At 30.6% G+C, this 19,529-nt stretch overlaps 1 protein-coding gene across 26 annotated transcripts in view; it reads right to left on the bottom strand.

Annotated features, from left to right (window-relative positions):
* Positions 1-19,529, bottom strand: part of LOC107436243 (uncharacterized) — a 336,656-nt gene that overhangs the window by 133,504 nt on the left and 183,623 nt on the right. The gene's annotated exons all lie outside the window — the stretch shown is intronic.

The raw sequence follows: 19,529 nt of genomic DNA, 5'->3' as shown, positions 1-19,529 counted from the left end.
ATCTCGATAAATGAGAACATTTGCTCTTGAAAAACAAAACTAGATGGCGTTGGAAGAGCATTAAATTTGATTGGACCACTAAAAATGGCGCGTCTTATGCTGACATGCCCTTAACAAATCAAATGCGAGATAAGGAGTTTTTACTTTTGTTTCGCTGTTAAAAAAAAAAAAATCGTCAGCAAGAAACATTTTTTCATCAGTTTCTTTAAATGTGAACAGAAAGACGTATATTTGTTATGATTTTTAGAAATCATTTTTATTATTTTTACTAACAAAACAATAGTCCTTATTCAATAATATTTATTTTTCTTATTTCTCATTATTTCAGAAAGAAAGTAAAAAGGCTGAGCAACGTCGTTTCAAGAGTTGGCGATGTTATTATACGTTCTTGTTGGAAGCTTGTCATCCAATTTGGCGTGCTCTTAGATGCAAACAAGCTCTCTCCATAAGGGTAATGGTTTTTTTTTAACTTGAAAGAGAGTATGATAAAAATCTATCAATCCAGTCAATTTTAATAATGGCAAATTGAAATTATGTTGTGTGTTTCAATTGGATTCGGGGGAAAAGTTGCATTGTATACCAATGATTGCTACTAGACATTATATACACAAAACAATCTATATGTGGTCATGCTGCTTAGCTTAGTATATATCTGCAACAAAATATTAATAAAAATCTATACAATAAATTTTATTTTTGGAGAAAATATTTTGGGTTTTAGCCAGGGTTTGAAAAAACCCGGGGTAAATTGAGTTTTACTTGAAAAAACCCGGAGAAAATTAGGGTTTTTCACTTAGTGCTCAAAAACTTTAAGTTTTTCTGTGTAAATATTTTTATTAAAAAGTGTTATATAAGCTTAAAAATAGAAATAAATTCAAAAAGTAATTTTAAGTTTGTTATATATATTTTATATTAAGTTTAAATAACGCATTATCACTAATACATATTTGAATCTTCTTTATTGTTAAGTACATAACGTTTCACAATTTATAACTCAAGCATTATAAAATATAAATGCAGTAATAAAAAAGGAACAAGTTTATTAATCTTTTTGTTTTCACACACGTTTACTATATTTATTAAACATATATAAATACATATTACCTATTATAAAATTATAATCAGTAAAAACTAAAATTTCATCTGATTTTTGACTTTAATAAAAAACTGAAATATTTAATGGTCTTCCATGTTTTTATTATAAGATTAAGAGAAAGTGAAATTAAAGTTATGTATAATTATAAAGAGTATCAGTTACTTGTCTCATTTTTTTTCAAATAATTAACCCTAGGAAAATGATTTTATTTTTAGATAAATAATTTTAAAAAGTTCTCTTATAAAAAGTTAACTTATTTTTTTAAGGCCAGAAAAATAAAACTGTTTAAGTTTGTTAATGTATCACTCAGTAAAAAATAAAAATTTAAATTTTCCTTTCAATTTTTTTAAACATAGGAATTAATAATAATAACCTGTTTATTAATATATAAAGCAATGAACTATATTTAAAAAATTGATATTTTCAGACTATGTTGTTTAAATTTCTATTTGATTTAATTTCATTAAAATATTGCCTTTTGAAAAAACCCACTTAAAGTTTTCAATAGTACTATAAAATTATAGATTCGAGTTTCCTTTACTTTACAAATATTAAAAACTTAATTGCAACTCTATTTGACAAATTTTTGCTGCACAATAAATTATATAAAATTAAATGTGCATCAATAAATTTTAATAAAAACTTTTTTTTTTTTAAAACCCACTTATCGTTCGAAGTGGGTTTTTTCAAAGTGGGCCCACCCAATAAAACCTGGGCGGGTTTTTTCAAAGTGGGCCCATTTGGCAGTTGGATTAGAAAGAAAAGTTAACCAATAATGCTAGTCGACACAAAACCATCGATATTTGGTCACGCTGCTTAACTTAGTATATATGTGTAACAACTATTAATAAAAATCTATCCAATCAATTTTATTTGTGGAGAAAATCATGTTTTGTGTTTCAGCAGGATTAGAGTGAAAAGACCTGGTCATCCTCCAATGTCACCCACCTTCCCAGAAGCAATATCTGATCGCCCTTGACCCTTCGATTCCCAATACATCTCATACGACCACAAAAACATACTTCTATTGCCTCTCACTAATGGTGAATTTATTGGTGAATCGTGACGGAACAAAAACGTGACGCTTTCTTTCTCTTTATCCCGGAAAGGAAAAAAAAGTTTTTCCACTTCTCTGGAAGGGTAGTTATTCCCTATCCTGTCTCCTGATAATCACGATTTAGATTCTATTCGAGTAAACAATAGATGAAAGTGTTCTTACAAGCAATTCCTAGATTGGCAAGTAGTCCTGAAGAAGCACAATTAAAGAAATAACAGATAAGTGTTTAGGATATAAGTTTTGGAAGATAGTAAATACTCATCAACAGTTGCTATTTTGAGAGAGAATTGCTGGAAGTTTGAGAATTCGGAATGGAATTTTTCACGGGAACGCTAGAGTCTCAGGGCAAAGTGGCAACAAATATTCAATGAAGTTTAGAACTCCTGTTTTGAGGCATCGGAAAGGAAACTTTTAGGAGTAATAAATTTGAAATTCAAGAGAGAATATCGCTAGGGATTCTTTTCTTTTAAAAGATAGTTTGAAATAAGAGGAATGAAACAACATTATGTAGTTTAAATTCGAAACATTTCTAAAGATTAGTTTAAGAAGGCTCGATTGGATTCAAGATTTTTCCAAAAATTCCAAAAACCAGGTAACATCTACGAAAGTCATAATTTTGAGGAAATAGGGATCTGATTTTTTAAAAAAAAAAATTAAGAACCAGTGGTCTGTTCAGACTGAATTCGTGTAAATATGTGAAAACAGGCTTTTGAATTTGATAAAAGTTATAAAAATTAAAGTTCTATTCAGACATTTTGTGAAATTAAAAAAAAAAAAATCTCGAGAATTTGAAAATAGGGATCAGATTTTGAGAAAGATTATAAAACCTAGCAGTCTGATCAAGCTTAAAACATTGTGATGGACCTATTTTAAATGTTTTGAATATGTGAAGATGAGATCCAGTTTTTCTGCGAAAAAATAAAATACCAAAACCTTGCAACAAATTTAGGGCAAATTGGCAACAAATATTCAATGAAATTTAAAACTCCTTCTGTAGAGCCTCGAAAAGGAAAAGTAACTTTAAAGAATAGTAACACATTTGAAATTCAAGAGAGAATATCTCTAGGGATTTTTTCTTTTATAAGATAGTTTGAAATAAGATAAGTGTAACAGCATTACCAATTTTAAATTCGAAACATTTAAAATGATTAGTTTAAGAGGGTTCGACTGGATTCTAGATCTTTCCTAATAATTGCGTAAATGAAAAAACTTGGATAACTACTGAAATTTTTTGTGGGAGTTTTTTTTCCCCTCTTTTTTTCTTTTTTTGAAAAATTGTAAAAGTGATAATTTTGAAGAAATAGGGATCTGATTTTGAGAAAAATTACAAAACTAGTGGTCCGTTCGGTTTTTATGTTGAGAAAAACTGCAAAAACCAACGGTCTCTTTAGAATTTGTGAGAAATTTAAAGCGATCTGCTTATAATATTGTAAACATGTGACAACTGGTTTCTGATTTTGAAAAATATTACAAAAATCTGTGGTCTGTTCAAATTTTTTACGATGTTGATACGAATATACTTTAATTTTTTGATTATATGAAAATAAGATAAAATGTTTGTGCGGAAACAAAATACAAAAACCATGACTTAAGGGCTTTTAGTTTCAAAGTTACGAATCTAAGACATCGTAGACTCCTTTTTTGAAAAGAAAAATGTTTTGTGAAGGGCTGAAGGGTCCGTTTTAATTATAAACACTTTTGTAAGAAGCTAGACTATGAGGCGGGAGATTAAAATATTTCCGTGATAAAATGCATCTGTCCCCGAAATATGAAAGACATTTTCATAAATGTGTTATTTTAAGTACTAAAATCCTGCTATTAATGAAACATAACTAAATAGAAGCATTCGGAATGTTAGAAAAATATAAGAAAGCTAAATTCCTCACACCTCAGTAACTTTGAACGAATTGTAATAATGGGGAAAATCGAAGAAAAAAAAATACTTTAAAGAGTATCATCCTTAATTAATAAAATAAGCAATGGTAGGTAAAACAACAGGTAATAAATAACAGCAGGTAAATAAATATGAACATTTACCTTCAGTGGAAAACAATAGGAAATAAAAGAGTATTAAAAAAAAGAAAGTTTTAAGTCACCAATTACATAATTAAAAAACTACAAGGAAGATTTAATTGTTTTAATTTATTCTTATTTAGTTTGTAAATTTATTAAATGATTGACACAATGAAAGCAAAATAAAGAAGTAAAAAAACTAAAATTGTGGTAGTTGTAACTTAAAATGGCGTTAAGATTCTTTACTTCGCATTCAATATCCAGAGATCTTTTAAATTTTCAAGTTAGCTTAAGTTCGGAAAAATAAAAGCTGCAATAAAACAACACACAAAGAACATATTTTTAATTTCAAATTTACAACTTATCCCTTTTTCGAACCTTTAACTGGAAGAAGGAAGAAAAAAAAACGATAACGACCAAATTTTCCAAGCTATTAAAGCCCAGAAGCTTCCAGCCAGCAATAAACTCAAGACAGTAAATTTAAATTACCCGGTGGCATCATCGAATCCATTCCCAGCTTTTTATCTCCAAAATCTCTTTCACTTAAAACAGACTTTCGCTAAATTAAACTTTTTCTTTCAATTCCAGAAGGAAAAATAAAACGCCAGAATCGCGCCAAAACCCTTTGTAATAATCATAATTCAAAAAAATAAAATTCATTCCACTTAAATCGATATCCTTAATTGCCATTTAGGCACTTTCATTCCCACGGAATAAATCAGCCACACATTCCCTACTTTATTACTTCCCAAGGAGATTAACTCATTTATTTGTATCTGGATACGGATAAAAGGAAATTCGAAATCTCAGATCTCGGCTTGTCTAAATAAATCTGACCCTAACTGGAGTCTTAGACCCAGTTTAGGGCTGAATGGCTACTGACATACCATTTGGCCAATGGAATGTATTCCAGATTTGGTCGATCGTTCAAATATAATGTCCTCCTTTGACAAGAGGATTTCTTGGAGGGGGGTTTGGAGTCTTTCAAGGGCTATTGCGCCTTGGAACGTTTCCCGAAAACGTGTCTCCTGGCACTTCGAATTGCGTAAAGGATTTGGTTGCGAACAAAATGCATTCGAACAATTTCTCTCATAGCTTGGGAAAAAAAGAGGGGTATAAAGCTAAGCTGGCACAGTTGTTGTTAAAAAAAATGACAATTTTTGTAAAAAGATTTTTACTAAGTTAGTTTTTTCGGTGTTTGCTATTTAAATTTGAGGCATTCTAAGACAGGGTCCCCACTCAATTTCAGAAGGAAAAAGAATTCCCTGACTTTTTCCAGGTATATCAGGTAAATTTCAATGTAAATCCATACCATATTTTATACCTATCATGAAATTTTTCATCAAAAAACTGACTTTTTATTTTATTTGTAATGTCAAACATTAGATTTTGTGAGCAAAAACATAGATTAGAATGAGGGTGGAAACACGGAAAATTTTATAAAATAATTGTAATAGATGTAAAGAATAATTTAACTCAAATCCCAATAACTGATTACTGTTACAGTTCTCAGACTGGCTATTTTACAGGTAAAATATAGGAATTTTCCAGGTTTTTCGGTAAAAAATTACAACTTTCCATGTCTTTTAGAGATAAAATAAAATTTCCTGACACTTCCAGATTTTCATAATTAAGTACCTAATTTATCCCAGAGGACTGCTTGAATCAGTAGAGAACTTCTGGATTGAGTACTGGAACAAACTGGAACAAACAGTAAAGGATTGTTTTGAATGAAACTAAGCCGCATTTACGTTACAAGTAGTGGAAAACCACAAAAACTATTTATAGATAGTCCGACAATTAAAGGCATTCAGACTATGATCTGTTTACTATTAGTGTTATTTTTCTTCAGCATTGAAGTCTCTAAGAGTCGGAAACTATGTATGAACTGACAGGCTATTGCCCGTATCATATTGGCACCTTACAGATAAGCGAGAGCTTAAGCCATACCTACTTTAATAATTTAGTTATTAAAGACTATACTATTAAATGCTAAAATGGATTAGGAACTAAAAATACAGCCAGTGTATATTAAAGTGGTTGGTAATAGCTAAAGCTAAAGCGATACATACAGGGCACTGTGGGCCAGAAGACCGTGATCTTTGGCCAAAAGTCAAAAATTAAATTTTCAACTAAAATATGTGTGGGCAGTTTTAATTTAGCCCAATTCAAGTATTCATAATCATTCCAAACATTATAATTTACTTTTTTGACCGACAAGAGTACAATGTAAGGAAAAATATGTTAAAAATTTTTTTTTTAATTGTTACTTTTAAAGTTTTATTTCAGAAATATATAATAGGAATTTCACCTAACTGTTACATTTTTATCAGTGTAATTAGTCTGAAATTATAGTACAATTTTTCAATTTGTTGGATTAGTTTGACAAACTTCTAGTTTGTATCTTATCATTTGACATTTTACAACGCTTGAATGACTTTCGAAACTTAGTTCCAAAATATTCCACGAGGTAATTAGCTAAACTTTTTGTTGTTGTTGTCTTCTTTGATGTTTCTTCTTCTGAAAAAAACCTGCCCCATTCTGCCCGTATTGCAAAGGTGGACTAAATGTAACGAAATCCAAAAATTATGTTTTTTTTTTCATGTTTTCGCGTTATTTTGTAATTAATTCGCGTTATTTTGTAATATTGCTTCGGAAATATAATTTGCTTTTCATTTTTCATATAAAATTACGAAAATTATTATACTTTCATTGCTATATTTAATTATTTAAACGTACTATATTATTTTTTTTATTTTTGCTCGACATATTTCAGCCGCGATTTTTTTTTTAGGGAGGAGGGGTATTTTTAGTGTATTTCAAAATTTCAACTATGAATTCAATTTACCTGTACATAAAAACCCCAAAATAAAAAACCCCAAATTTTGAAGCAAATTTTATCGAAATACTAATTTTGGCCACGAAACCTTGGATGCTGGCCCACTGTGCAGAGTGATGAGATGTGAGTGGATTTCCTTTTCTTATGCATGGTTTCGTTATTAAGAAAAATATAAATAACATTAAGACAGGGCACAAAATTTCTACTCGCCGGTTCGCCATTGGCTAGTTTAGTATTGGCCACTAGTAATTCACCAAGTATAAAGTAAAAAAGATTAAAAGTACTTAAATTTAGTAAATCAAGATGAAAATCCTTTTCCCCAGTAACGTCCACATAGTGTTTCACTTTTAGGAGGAGAAATGCTAACGATTTCATTCCATGACGATCCCTTTGGGGAACAATTCTCCGAATTCCAGAGTTTCTTCGAATTGCAATCAAGCCGACAGAATAAAGATATCGATTCATAGGTTATCGCAATAAATAAAAACACCGAAAGATTTATCTGGTTTTTTTAGACAGTGTAAATGTTTGCCTTTTCTCTGTCATCGAAAAGCAATAATTCATAAAAAAGATAAAAACTGAGATGGCGACTTCCTATTGTGTAGGATAAAATGAGGTATGCTAAATATTTTAAGTGGTTCTTTTATCACTTCATTTTTCAGGTAGCACTTCCTTAGCAATATTTTTTTTTGATAAGAAAGGTTAACAAATAGTACTCAACTAAATCAGAAGCAGAAATATATGCTGCTTTCTTCTTCGTAAAATGACATTCGAATTTCGATAGAAAACTAATAAGAAAATTCAAAGCGCTGACGTAATTTCGTTTAATTATTGAATTTAGAATTGTATACTTATTGAACACTGAAAATAGGCAATGCGTGTAATAAACAGTAGGTCATTTTTCATGTGAAGGCATTCTTAGAAAGAATGTATTCCATGACACAGAGTTGCCAACTTAATACAAAGTTGCCAACTGTTGAAATTACAGAATTCCAAGGTTTTTAGTAGTTTAAAAAAGGTTTCTTTCAAAAAATTGCTTTAAACGTAATTTTACAGCTCTCACGGTTACAGTCAGAGAGATTTTTAAAATTTTTAAATGGCAACACCTGCTTTCTTTCAATGAAACGGAAAAAGCACAATAAATATACTTAAAATGAAGTTTGGACTAGTAAACTGTTTGCTTCTTTACTTTGAAAATCACAATTCAATGAGAAAAATTAGACATTATCGTTTGAAAATTTTGAAATTCTGTCAAATTAACTGTAAAATGGATACTAATATAAAATAGAAACTCAAATTTCACGAAACTTTCTCAGTTTTTGGCGAAACAGTGTACATACTCCGAGCAAACATTTCCTCAAAGTGACGAAATAGCAATCGTCAACTTCTTCGAGGAAACGAATTACGTCTAAAGAATAGAAACATTTCGTAATTCTTGTTTCGATCGTCTAATCTTCATTCTAGTTAACAATTACCCACAATGCAAGGGGGTATGAAGTTCCGAGTGGAGGAAACATTTTCGTCATATATTTGAGAGTTCGCGCTTTGTCACAAATCGCGTGATTAAGTGACGAAATGATTCACAAAATTAACGAAATACAGCTCAAGGATCGCTGAATTATCAAAAGTGAGCGTTTTATTTCTCAGAGTGGAGCATTCGTATTTAAAGTAAATCTGCGATGGAACTGCAAAGCATTTAAAAACATGCCTAAGCTTTTTTTAAGATCGAAAACTTAATTTTGCTATAAAAACAACACCGGTGTTGATACAATCTATTTTTTTTTTTTTTTTTGCAGGAGAAAAAAAGAAAGAAAATTTATGTGATAAAATATGTCGAAAGATAAAATATTACTAAAAATGAGAAGAAAACGCACAAAAAATATTATTCGAAAATTTTTGAAATCTATAGCACAGAAAATATACCCCATAAATGTGAAGACACGATTCATAGGGGAGAGTTTAACACAAAATGAAAAAGCCACGAAATTATATGTTTACCTCTTTGAGTTATGGAACCATACATTAACGGCTTGTTTCAAAACTATTCGAAATTGAGTCATTACAACGAACATTCCTGGTAACCTACGATGACTATGGAATAATAAATTAGAAGAGAAGATAGTATTTATTTCCAACCCCATACATTTTCATACCTCGATTATAGAATATATGCCAGCAGCAGAAAATAAATTTAAAGGAATTGATACAAAACGGTGCCATACATAACCACCAATGCGTGATACGCTTGCCAACTCTCCAAGGGTCTTTTTTCAGAAAATTTTAGACTTTATTTTTGTTCGAAGTTCGATACTAGAGTATGAATTATTGTTTTCGTTTTTTTCTCTTTGCGGTCAATTTCATGTGGGAGCAGGTGGAAATAAATTCGAGGGTTTTTCAATTTATGGATAAATAAAATAGAAACCGTTCCAGAGATAAAGTTCTAGACTTTTTTTTGACGTATGATCTTTGTTATATATAAGACTATACTTTTCTTTTCACTTTGCTTTTATGGAAGATTGAAGTGTTTTTTATATCCCCTTATCTTGCGGTGTTTTCGATTACGTTATCTCCCTCTGCACAATAACCATTTTTGGAACGTTTTAGAAAATTGCGTTGGGCAGTTTCTATTCAATGGAATTACGAACTACGATAAACAGCTAACATTATTTTTTAAGCCGAATAAAAAATAACCACTACAAATCGGGTCCTTCTTTATCGGGTAAGTTTCAAAGTTTAAAAGGAAAAGTCTTGCAATAATACAAGGGTCAGTTATACTGAAAATACATAGAAATACACATAAAAATTGCATTTTATTTGAGATTTTGATGATTATTGAGATTTTGATTGAGATCAACATTTTGGTAAACTTCAAAATGCTTTATCAATTTACTTAGAATATAAGAAAAACTTAACTGAATTAAGGTATTCCTATTAAAGCGAAAATAAATTTGCAAAAATAACTAATTTTTCAAAATAATAAATTATAACCACAGTAAATTGGCTCTCGTATGCCGAATAAGTTTCCAGAAAGTATAAAAAATCAAAATTTTGTAAAAGTATACAAACTCCAATTATACTGAAATGTACAGTTTTAATTATTAAATGGCTTTTAAATTTACTTGATTTAGAAAATTCAAAAGCAATAATTACTTCTATTTACGTAGAAAGCAAAAAAAATATTTAATTTGAGTTTGATCGATAAAATTCATTAGAAATACGAATTATAAACAACAGTGAGAAATTTTCAAACAACTGAATAAAAAAAAAATAACCGCTTCGAATCGGGTTTTTTTTATTTTAAGTTTGAGTTTCATAAATAAAGAAGTTTGTGAAGTTCATAATAATAACCATACTTTATACTGAAACGAAGAGTTTTTATTTTTGATAAGAATTAAAAATTTACATTTTTAATGAAATTTAAAAAATAAAATATCAAAAATTAAGGAATTTTTTTAAAAACTGGAAAGTTTAAAACGAAGAGTTTGCATTTATGCAAGAGTTACTTATACTAAAATATACATTTTTACTTTTTTTTAAAAAACATTAAAATTTAAATTTCTATTCATTTTTATACATAACTGACATTGAGAAAAATTTGCAAGTAATAATTGTGGCTAATTGTTTCACCAATTTAAACAAAGATAAAAAGTTACCTATGCTAATCTGACCCGTTCCTAAACCTCAGAAATATAAACTACAAAAAATAGTGAGATATTTAAACTAAATAAAAAATAAATGCCTAAAATCGTTCCTTCTTTGCTTTTGCATAAATAGTAGAACTTGTATTTTATTGAATTTTTAGATATATTGGACATTTGGAAATTTGAGAATAATTTGTTTCCCAAATTTACGTATAATGTCAAATAATATTTTAATTAAACTTGACAATTAATATTCGACATAATTGCAAAAAAAAATAGTGAGATGAATTTATATAGCACTATAATTAATAAGCATATTAATATTGTGTTCTGCGAAACGTAATAAATCTTACAGCCTAGAAAGTACTATCAATAAAAAGTTATTTTAAGAGACGATTCGTTGTCTTTTCCTTTTTCGCATTTCCATATAATTTATGCATGAAAACCAGGATACACTTTCTAATCAGTCTAACAATGAGTTAAAAAATAGAGCTGAAGTTCGGGATCGAAAAATTGCACACAACAAAAATAGAATGACACTTTGGGATTAAAAAATTGCAGTCTACATCTGGGATATAAAATAAAATTTAGAATTAAAAATCGAACCAATTATGGGATTACAACAAACGGAGTTAACATATGGTCATAAAAATGGAACTGAAGTGAGAGATTCAAAATATGCTGTCTACATTTAGGATAAAAAAAGTAGAAACGACATTTTGAACTAAGATATATGTAGTCTATATTTAGGATTAAAAAAAATTGAAATTTGAAAAATATCTGGTCAATTTGAATTAAAAAATGGTCTCCTCGCCGAATGTCAAAAAGAATTTTCATTTCAAAATTCTTAAAAGTGCCTTCTATTTTATTATTTTAAAAATCTCCAAGCACACAAAGTATGGAAAATATATTAACGCTGTTTTTTGAAGCTCTGTTGCCAAGCAAAATGAGAAAAAAAAGCCCTAGTTTAAGTGCCTTACACTTGACACAATGCGATGATTTTAAACCATATATATAATATCTCCGCACAGAATTATCTGGGCTTTAGAACAGACAAATAGCATAACCATTTTAAAAGTTTTTAAACCTTTCAAAAAAAATCGCCGATTTGGCGACATTTTTCCACCTAGATGAAAAATAACAAAATCGCTGCTTTATCCTCGGTTTTTGCAAATTTTTATCAGCCTAAGTAATGCAGGATTGGAGTAAGTTTTTAAGTATTAAAAAATTAGACCACAAACGCTTTTCATTTTCACATAACTGTGGCCTTTCTCCATATTGAAGTTTTGCGCCATTTTCAAAATAAACGTAAGACTGCGCTGGCTTTAGTTTAGGGTAAACTTGACCTAATTGCCATGAGCAACAGTTGCAAACTCACAGCAATAGCATATTATTCGCAAAAAAGCATCATTTTTCATTACGACGGAGTCTTTGAATAAACAGCCTTAAAAATATTAATGTTCAAGCAAAAACAATGAATAAAATAACTGTCAAAATTCACCTTGAAATGCAGCCCGCAAACGATCTGCTTGTGTCGAACTAGATCTTGAAGCACCTGCCGATTTCTTCACGGCAAATCTTCATTTCCATTTCTAGATTCTCAATGGATTTTAAATGTCGCAGTCGCTTTTTCTGTGTGTCACGAACAAATTGTTATTTCAAGGGCCGACACCTGTTCCATCAGTAACAGTAGAAAAACATCCGGAGAAATTGGTTAAATACCGAAATACGTTCGAAAATGCGTAAGCACGCGTGGAAAAAAAATTATGAGTTTTTTTATGGTTGCAATTAGATCCATCATTCATAATATATTCTTGTAGTGTTCTAATGGAATGTTTGCAAGATTTCGTCTCCCACGCCAAACCTATTCCCGTTTGCAGTTAATACAAGTTTAGGTATTATTACAAAATTGGGCAAGTAAAAAAATCGTATTTAAACATAGCGAACAAAAGCGGTTTTAAAAAAATAAAAACTTAGTTACGAAGTAATTACTCATTTTTTATCCTCTCTAAAATGATGGCTGTAGAAATTTTAAGCATAAACGGTGAGAGCCGTGTTGGCTCATAGGATAGAGCGCTCGCCTTCCAATGAGGTGAACCGGTTTCGAATCCCAGCCATGGCAGCTCGGTACGAATTCCACACCTGGCTCACACCGACCACAGTTCTGACGTAAAATATCCTCAGCAGTAGACGGATCGTGAATAAGAGACCCCTTGTCATCAGGCTAACGATGGGAGGATTTGATGGTTTTCCAATCCATGTAACGGTTTCGTTCCCTCAAAAAAGCCTCCACGAAAGCTAATTTCTCCCAATACTTGATCCGGGGGTTCTCTTGTCTTCTGGATTTGGTTCAAAATAACAAGGCTACTGAGTTGAATATTAGTAGTCGTAAATTCCCCGGATGCTCCCTGACGGGGAGGGACAATCCTCTTGCCTTCTTGACAGGGGCAGGTTAGAGTCCTCTTGCAGTCAGGCTAACCATGAGAGGTTTTCCTCTCTATGTAACGCAAATACGGGTTATCTCCATCAAAAAGTCCACTACAAAGGCAAATTTCTCCCAATACTCGATCCAGGAGTTCTCTTGTCTTCTGGATTGGGTTCAAAATTACATGGCTACGGAGTTTAACATTAGTAGTCATAAACCTAATTAATTTCGTCGGTTCTTCAACGACGTTTATAAGATTAAATATAGTAAATAAAATAATCATACACCGAATTTAGTCTTCAAATGGGACTCAGCATGCGTAAAGCTTGCAAAAATGCGAACTAAAATATGGTTTACAAATTAACAAGGACAAACAGCGCAGTCTATCGTAAGGTTAAAAAGACCAGACGGCCATTATCGCTTATAAAAAAAATGCCAGGATTTTTATGGTGCACTTCTTTTAAAAATTTTCATTTGATAACTTTACTAAAGTTTAAAATTGAAGTGATCATACATCTTGAAATAAAGTATTTAATGTAGAAAATACTAGATAAAAAGTAGTGTGGTAAATGAAAAAAAAACTATTTTTATATCAGATAAAAAACTAGCTGTAACTTTTGATAGAATTCATTCACAACTTTCTTTTAATGCACAGTAATCTACAGAATATTCAACGGAAAAGTAAAAAAAAATCGAGAGAATTTTGAGTTGGATCATAAAAAGAATTTAAAACGGAAACTCGAGAAATAATTTAAATTGGTATTCAGTGGAATAATACTATTTTAAGTTGAGTTTTTTTTCCTAAAGTCTACTTGAGAGTTCCCCCCCCCCCAACATTTTTTCATTAACTTTATCATCTTATTTTATGAAACTAATCTTTCAAATTTAAATGCTGTTTTTAATAAGAGCACTTTTCCATCTTTTTACGTTGGCAGATGAAAAACATTTTAGATCTTCATTTTTTATTGTAGGAGCCATTGAGCCAGTTTTTAAATATCTTGGGCTACATTTTATTTAATAAGCTACATTTTATTTTATTTCAATCTTTCAACAAGAAGATGGAATTTTTATGGAATGAAAATTTGCGAATTGTCTTATGTTGAATCTCAATGTTATAGACGTTAAATTTGTTTTCTCCTGATATTAAATCACGTCAAACATTACATAAACATCTTCTAAAAGAAATGATTTAAAATAATTTCTTAAATTTTATAAAATTTGAAAAATAATGGTCATAAAGCGCATTGATGCGTCTTATTTTGTGAAAATAATTGAAAGGATTGAAAATAACTATTTTGTGCTTTTTGAAACGATAACTATTTTGAACTTTTTGAAACGATAACTATTTTGTGCTTTTTGAAACGATAACTATTTTGAGCTTTTTGAAACGATAACTATTTTGTGCTTTTTGAAACAATAACTATTTTGTGCTTTTTGAAACAATAACTATTTTGTGCCTTTTGAAACGATAACTATTTTGAGCTTTTTGAAACAATAACTATTTTGTGCCTTTTGAAACGATAACTATTTTGAGCTTTTTGAAACAATAACTATTTTGTGCTTTTTGAAACAATAACTATTTTGTGCTTTTTGAAACAATAACTATTTTGTGCTTTTTGAAACAATAACTATTTTGTGCTTTTTGAAACAATAACTATTTTGTTTTTTGAAACGATAACTATTTTATATTTTTTGAAACGATAACTATTTTATATTTTTTGAAACGATAACTATTTTATATTTTTTGAAACGATAACTATTTTATATTTTTTGAAACGATAACTATTTTATATTTTTTGAAACGATAACTATTTTGTGTTTTTTGAAACGATAACTATTTTATATTTTTTGAAACGATAACTATTTTATATTTTTTGAAACGATAACTATTTTATATTTTTTGAAACGATAACTATTTTATATTTTTTGAAACGATAACTATTTTATATTTTTTGAAACGATAACTATTTTATATTTTTTGAAACTATAACTATTTTATATTTTTTGAAACGATAACTATTTTGTGTTTTTTGAAACGATAATTTTGTGCTTTTTGAACCGATAACTATTTCGTGTACAGTTCTTAGAATGAATGTATTGGGTTGTTTGGAAAGTATTTACGTTTTTTCCAAACAAAGAACTTAATTCATATTTAGCCCATATAATCATTATATATATTAATAGCTGTATAGGGAGGCTTGTTTGTGAAAAGTCTGATTGCTTCTACGTAGTAGTTTTTGGAAAGTACCCTTTAAAATATAGAAAGTGAAAAACAGAATTTTTGACATATTTTAATTTTTCATGATAGGAAAAATTAAAATGCAGTTCAAGCACGAAAATAATTATCCCATGCTTATGGAGAAAATGTATAGGCAGTATTCCTGTACCGAAACTGGTTAGCAAAGTTTCGATCCGGCAAAATTTAGATTAAGTTGCTCCACGTTAATTTAACCCTAGAGACACAATAAGGGCATTAATTGATGAAAACCGATAATTCGCGAGAACGCTGGGAGAATAAAGTTATCGAATTCAACCGCTCATCAATTTTATTTAATTTCATAAAAATTTTTAAGCAGCCGACACAATTTTGAGTTTACGTCTAACAATATTCAACGCCGTAGCCTCGCAATTTTGAACCCAATCCAGAAGACAAGGGAACTCTAGGATCAAGAATTGAGAAAAATATTGCCTTCGTGGAGGACTTTTAGATGGAACTAACTCGCATTTCCGTTACACGGAGAAAAACCACGGAAACCTCCCACGGTTAGTCTGACGGCAAAGGAACTTGAACCCCTTGATCCATCTACCACTGAGGATATTTTACGTCATCACTGTGGGCGGTGCAAATCGAATGCGGAATTTGTATCGACCAGCCATCGCTGGGATTCGAACCCAGTTCACCTCATTGGAAGGCGAGCACCCTATCCTCTGGGCCACCACGGCATATGGTTTCCATATGTTCTTACAGAAGGAAATTTGCGTCGTTGCGTAGACGTCAGTGATTTGCTTCTCAAGCGTCAAGAAAATTATTCTTTTTTGAAGAACATCATCACTGGGAAAGAAAAATGGGTTGTCTACAGCAATGTTCTGGTTTCTAGAAGATTTTTTAGACGATAAAACCTTTACTTCAAATGAGGAGGTCAAAAATTACTGGGCTCAGTATTTTTGCTAGCAGAGAATAAAAATTTTATGCGGGTGCGATCATGCTACAGCTAAAAAAAAATGGCAAAAAATATCGGACTAGAATACGCTCTATTTTTTTCTCAAAGGCACCATAGTAGGTGGGCCTGCTCCCGCCGTAAGGACAGATGGAACAGAGAAAGAACATCCATGCCTTGTCCGGGATCCGAACCCAGAACCCTTCGGATGCAGGGCCAGTTCCTTGACCCCCATCACAGTCCGGTCAGCTGAATGGACAATAAAATATTAGAAAATTGACATTAAAATGTTAAAAAATATTAGAAATTATTTAAAATATTAGAAAATTAACATTCATTTCCACACGGGAAAAAAAACGAAATGAACTAAATACTTTCGAATTTCTCAATAAATACCTATCAACTAAAATAAAAAAAATAGAAATAAATTAAGACTTATACATACATTTATATATTTTCAAACCAAATTATTAAACTTCAATGAACACAACTCAATTAGCATCCAGTTTCAAAAACTTCTCAAACCAAAATAATTACTGGAGAAAACATATTTCACACTTAATAAACACCGGATCCCTTTTTAAACTAATTATTCCAATTATTTTTTGAACCAAGTCCCATTTTTAAAACGATTATTTGACAGCAATTTACGCAGAGAAGAGGAAGAAGAACTTTCGAACATAATTTTCCATAAATATGTCCGGTTTCGGGGAACATCTCAGAGAAAGAAATGCCTCATTTTCTGTCTTAATACTATCATTACTGGAAACAATTAACGGGGTTTTACAGCTCCCGTTTAGTTTTTCCTTCCATGCGTTATTCTAAAAGGTGGTCATTAAACGGAGCCACCAACTAATAGCTCCAAACCAACCTTAATTTTAACATTTAATAACGGGGAATCGATCAAGTTAAAGGGTTTAATGGGCGGTAGCTTTTGTTGCTAAAGAGACCCCATTAACTTATTATACTCAGTAAAGTTCAATTTTTCTCATTATTATGTAAGTTTTCAGTACAGATAGAGAAGAAATTTTTCGCTTCCTTGAATAAATGACCATTGCCATTCATCGAAATTTGAGCTTGAACTTGAACAAGGTTTTTTTAAAATTCTATCAAATGGAACAGAGGAAAGTGCCATTTTATTCAATACCCTTTACAATGATTTTTTAAAACATTTTCTTTTGTTTAGTAGATATTAAAGAAAAATATTCATTTATTTGAGAGTGAACTAAAAACTATGACTATATGACGAATTCGTTGCAGTATGAGGAGATTTCAATTACTGTGAGTTTAACCAACACCTCCTAGAAGAGAGAAGGCCTCTGCACGGATCAATTTAGTTGTCGGACGGAGACTGCGCAGTGGAGGAAAATAAGATGTCACTTTGTTTGTGCCGGAGTGGTATATTACTCCCGGAGTGGCATATTGAATTAACAGAATTAAGGTGACAACAGGAATATTTTCGCTTAAAGATAACGTAAGTGACGTCATTCTGTGTGCATGTCATTGCTGAATTTGTATAAAAGGCATGTAATGCTAGAAGTAGTTGTCACCTCACTGTGTCACCTAACTAATTGGCGCTTTCTTGTCGTTGTGACTGGGTGATGTTACCCTTAAATGTTTCTGCTTTATCTGCTTTACTTGCTTATGTTTCTGCTGTATAAGTGATAATTTTTTCAGTTGTTTGCTATATCAAAACCGCAATTAATAAAAATATTTAAACCTAGAAGTTTCAGGATATGAATTACCACATTCACAAACTATCCACTGTGAGTGCTTTGAGAACAGTTCGGGCTGGTAAACTGCGCAGTGGCGGAAATACGAAAGATGTCACCACGTTCGGACTACTAAAGGATTGGATTTCTCATTTATGGTAACCCGTGCGGAGGTCTTCTCTCCTCTAGGAAGAGTTGGTTTAACCCTTTCAGGACTGCAATCATACGTGATAGTGCTATTCTCCCTTCACTGCCCACAGTTCTGATCCTAGCGACCCAATATCATAAAGACTTGATTTTAATTCGGAACTCTCGTATTACATCTCGCTTTAGTACGCATACGAACTGTTTAGCACGTATAATCTCGGAAAATGTGGGTTTAGGGATAGTTTCTTCCTCCGTCCCCAGGTCCAGAAGGAGTTTAAATAATAATTTTTTTTTTCACAAAGAGTTAAAAAAAAAATTATTCTTTAAACTCCTAGTAAAAACACCCAATAAAAAAAAACATTACCTGTAAAGAGATTACAGGTAATGTTTTTCTCTGATGTAGTATTTCAGTTGTTTTGCGTATATCTTACGTAGTATTACTGTTAAGCTTCACAACTTTGATCGAATCCTCTATCTCCTTTTTCAGTTATACTGTTTTTCCGTTAGCTACCTTTTTATTTATTGTGAATTTTGTGCTTACTTGTCAATAAACAATCCCATTTTCGTTAAAATTGCAGTTAAGACCCCATGGGGGAATTATTCCGATGGGAAATGAAATTTGTCTATGAAGAAAAATCAATCAGAATAAAGATTTAATAAATAAATAACTTTAAATAATTGTTTTCTTAGTTAGTTTCGGTCTAAACTTATTTTTGGCCCTAAAAAAGGGTAAAACTGGAGGGATCTTTTTTAAGAAAACGAAAAGAAAAAATTCATTCCAATAGAAAATGAGACTTGAATGAAAAAAGGAAGGAAAGCTAAAATATATAAAATTAGTTAAACATAATGTTTTTTTATATTTTGGTCTAAACATTTTTGTGTAAAAAAAAGGCTTGATCCTCCTTTCTGTCAAAACAAAAGGAAAAATTGCTCCAATGTAAAATTCGGATATTTATGAATAAATAGAATTGAATGGAAATTCAAATTTTAAATAAAAAATTTTTCTGATGCTATTTTTAGTTCAAACAAAATAAGAAATTAAAGTTCCTTTTTTAACAAATTTACAAAGCAATTCTCTGTCCTAGTAAAAGAGAGAAAAGAGCAGGGAAATTAGAAAATAGAGAAACTGAAAGCTAGAATTCTTAAGTGAGGTTATAACAAAAGAAGAAAATTGTTAGGATCAGAGAAATTACATTCAAGGCAAGTTAGGAAGATTATTGGTAGTGCTTCCAGTGAATTATTTCAGTTTTACAGATTTTTAAAATGCCCCCCCCCCTGCTAGAGTATACCTAATTTTCAAATTAAAAAAAAACTTTAAAATTATTTTTTTTTATTCGGCGCACTTTTTACAAAGTAGGGCATTTGGTGATACAGAAGTTTAATTTAGCTGCAAAAAACCCAGCAAGAAATAAATGAATTACAAATAGATCATGACTAAGGA

The sequence above is a fragment of the Parasteatoda tepidariorum genome, chromosome 10 (genome assembly GCF_982258835.1).
Source record: "Parasteatoda tepidariorum strain Cologne lab strain chromosome 10, Ptep-v5.0, whole genome shotgun sequence".
Classification (NCBI taxonomy): domain Eukaryota; kingdom Metazoa; phylum Arthropoda; class Arachnida; order Araneae; family Theridiidae; genus Parasteatoda; species Parasteatoda tepidariorum.
Note: the sequence above shows the minus strand (reverse complement) of the source record. Positions and strands in the feature narration are given on the sequence as shown.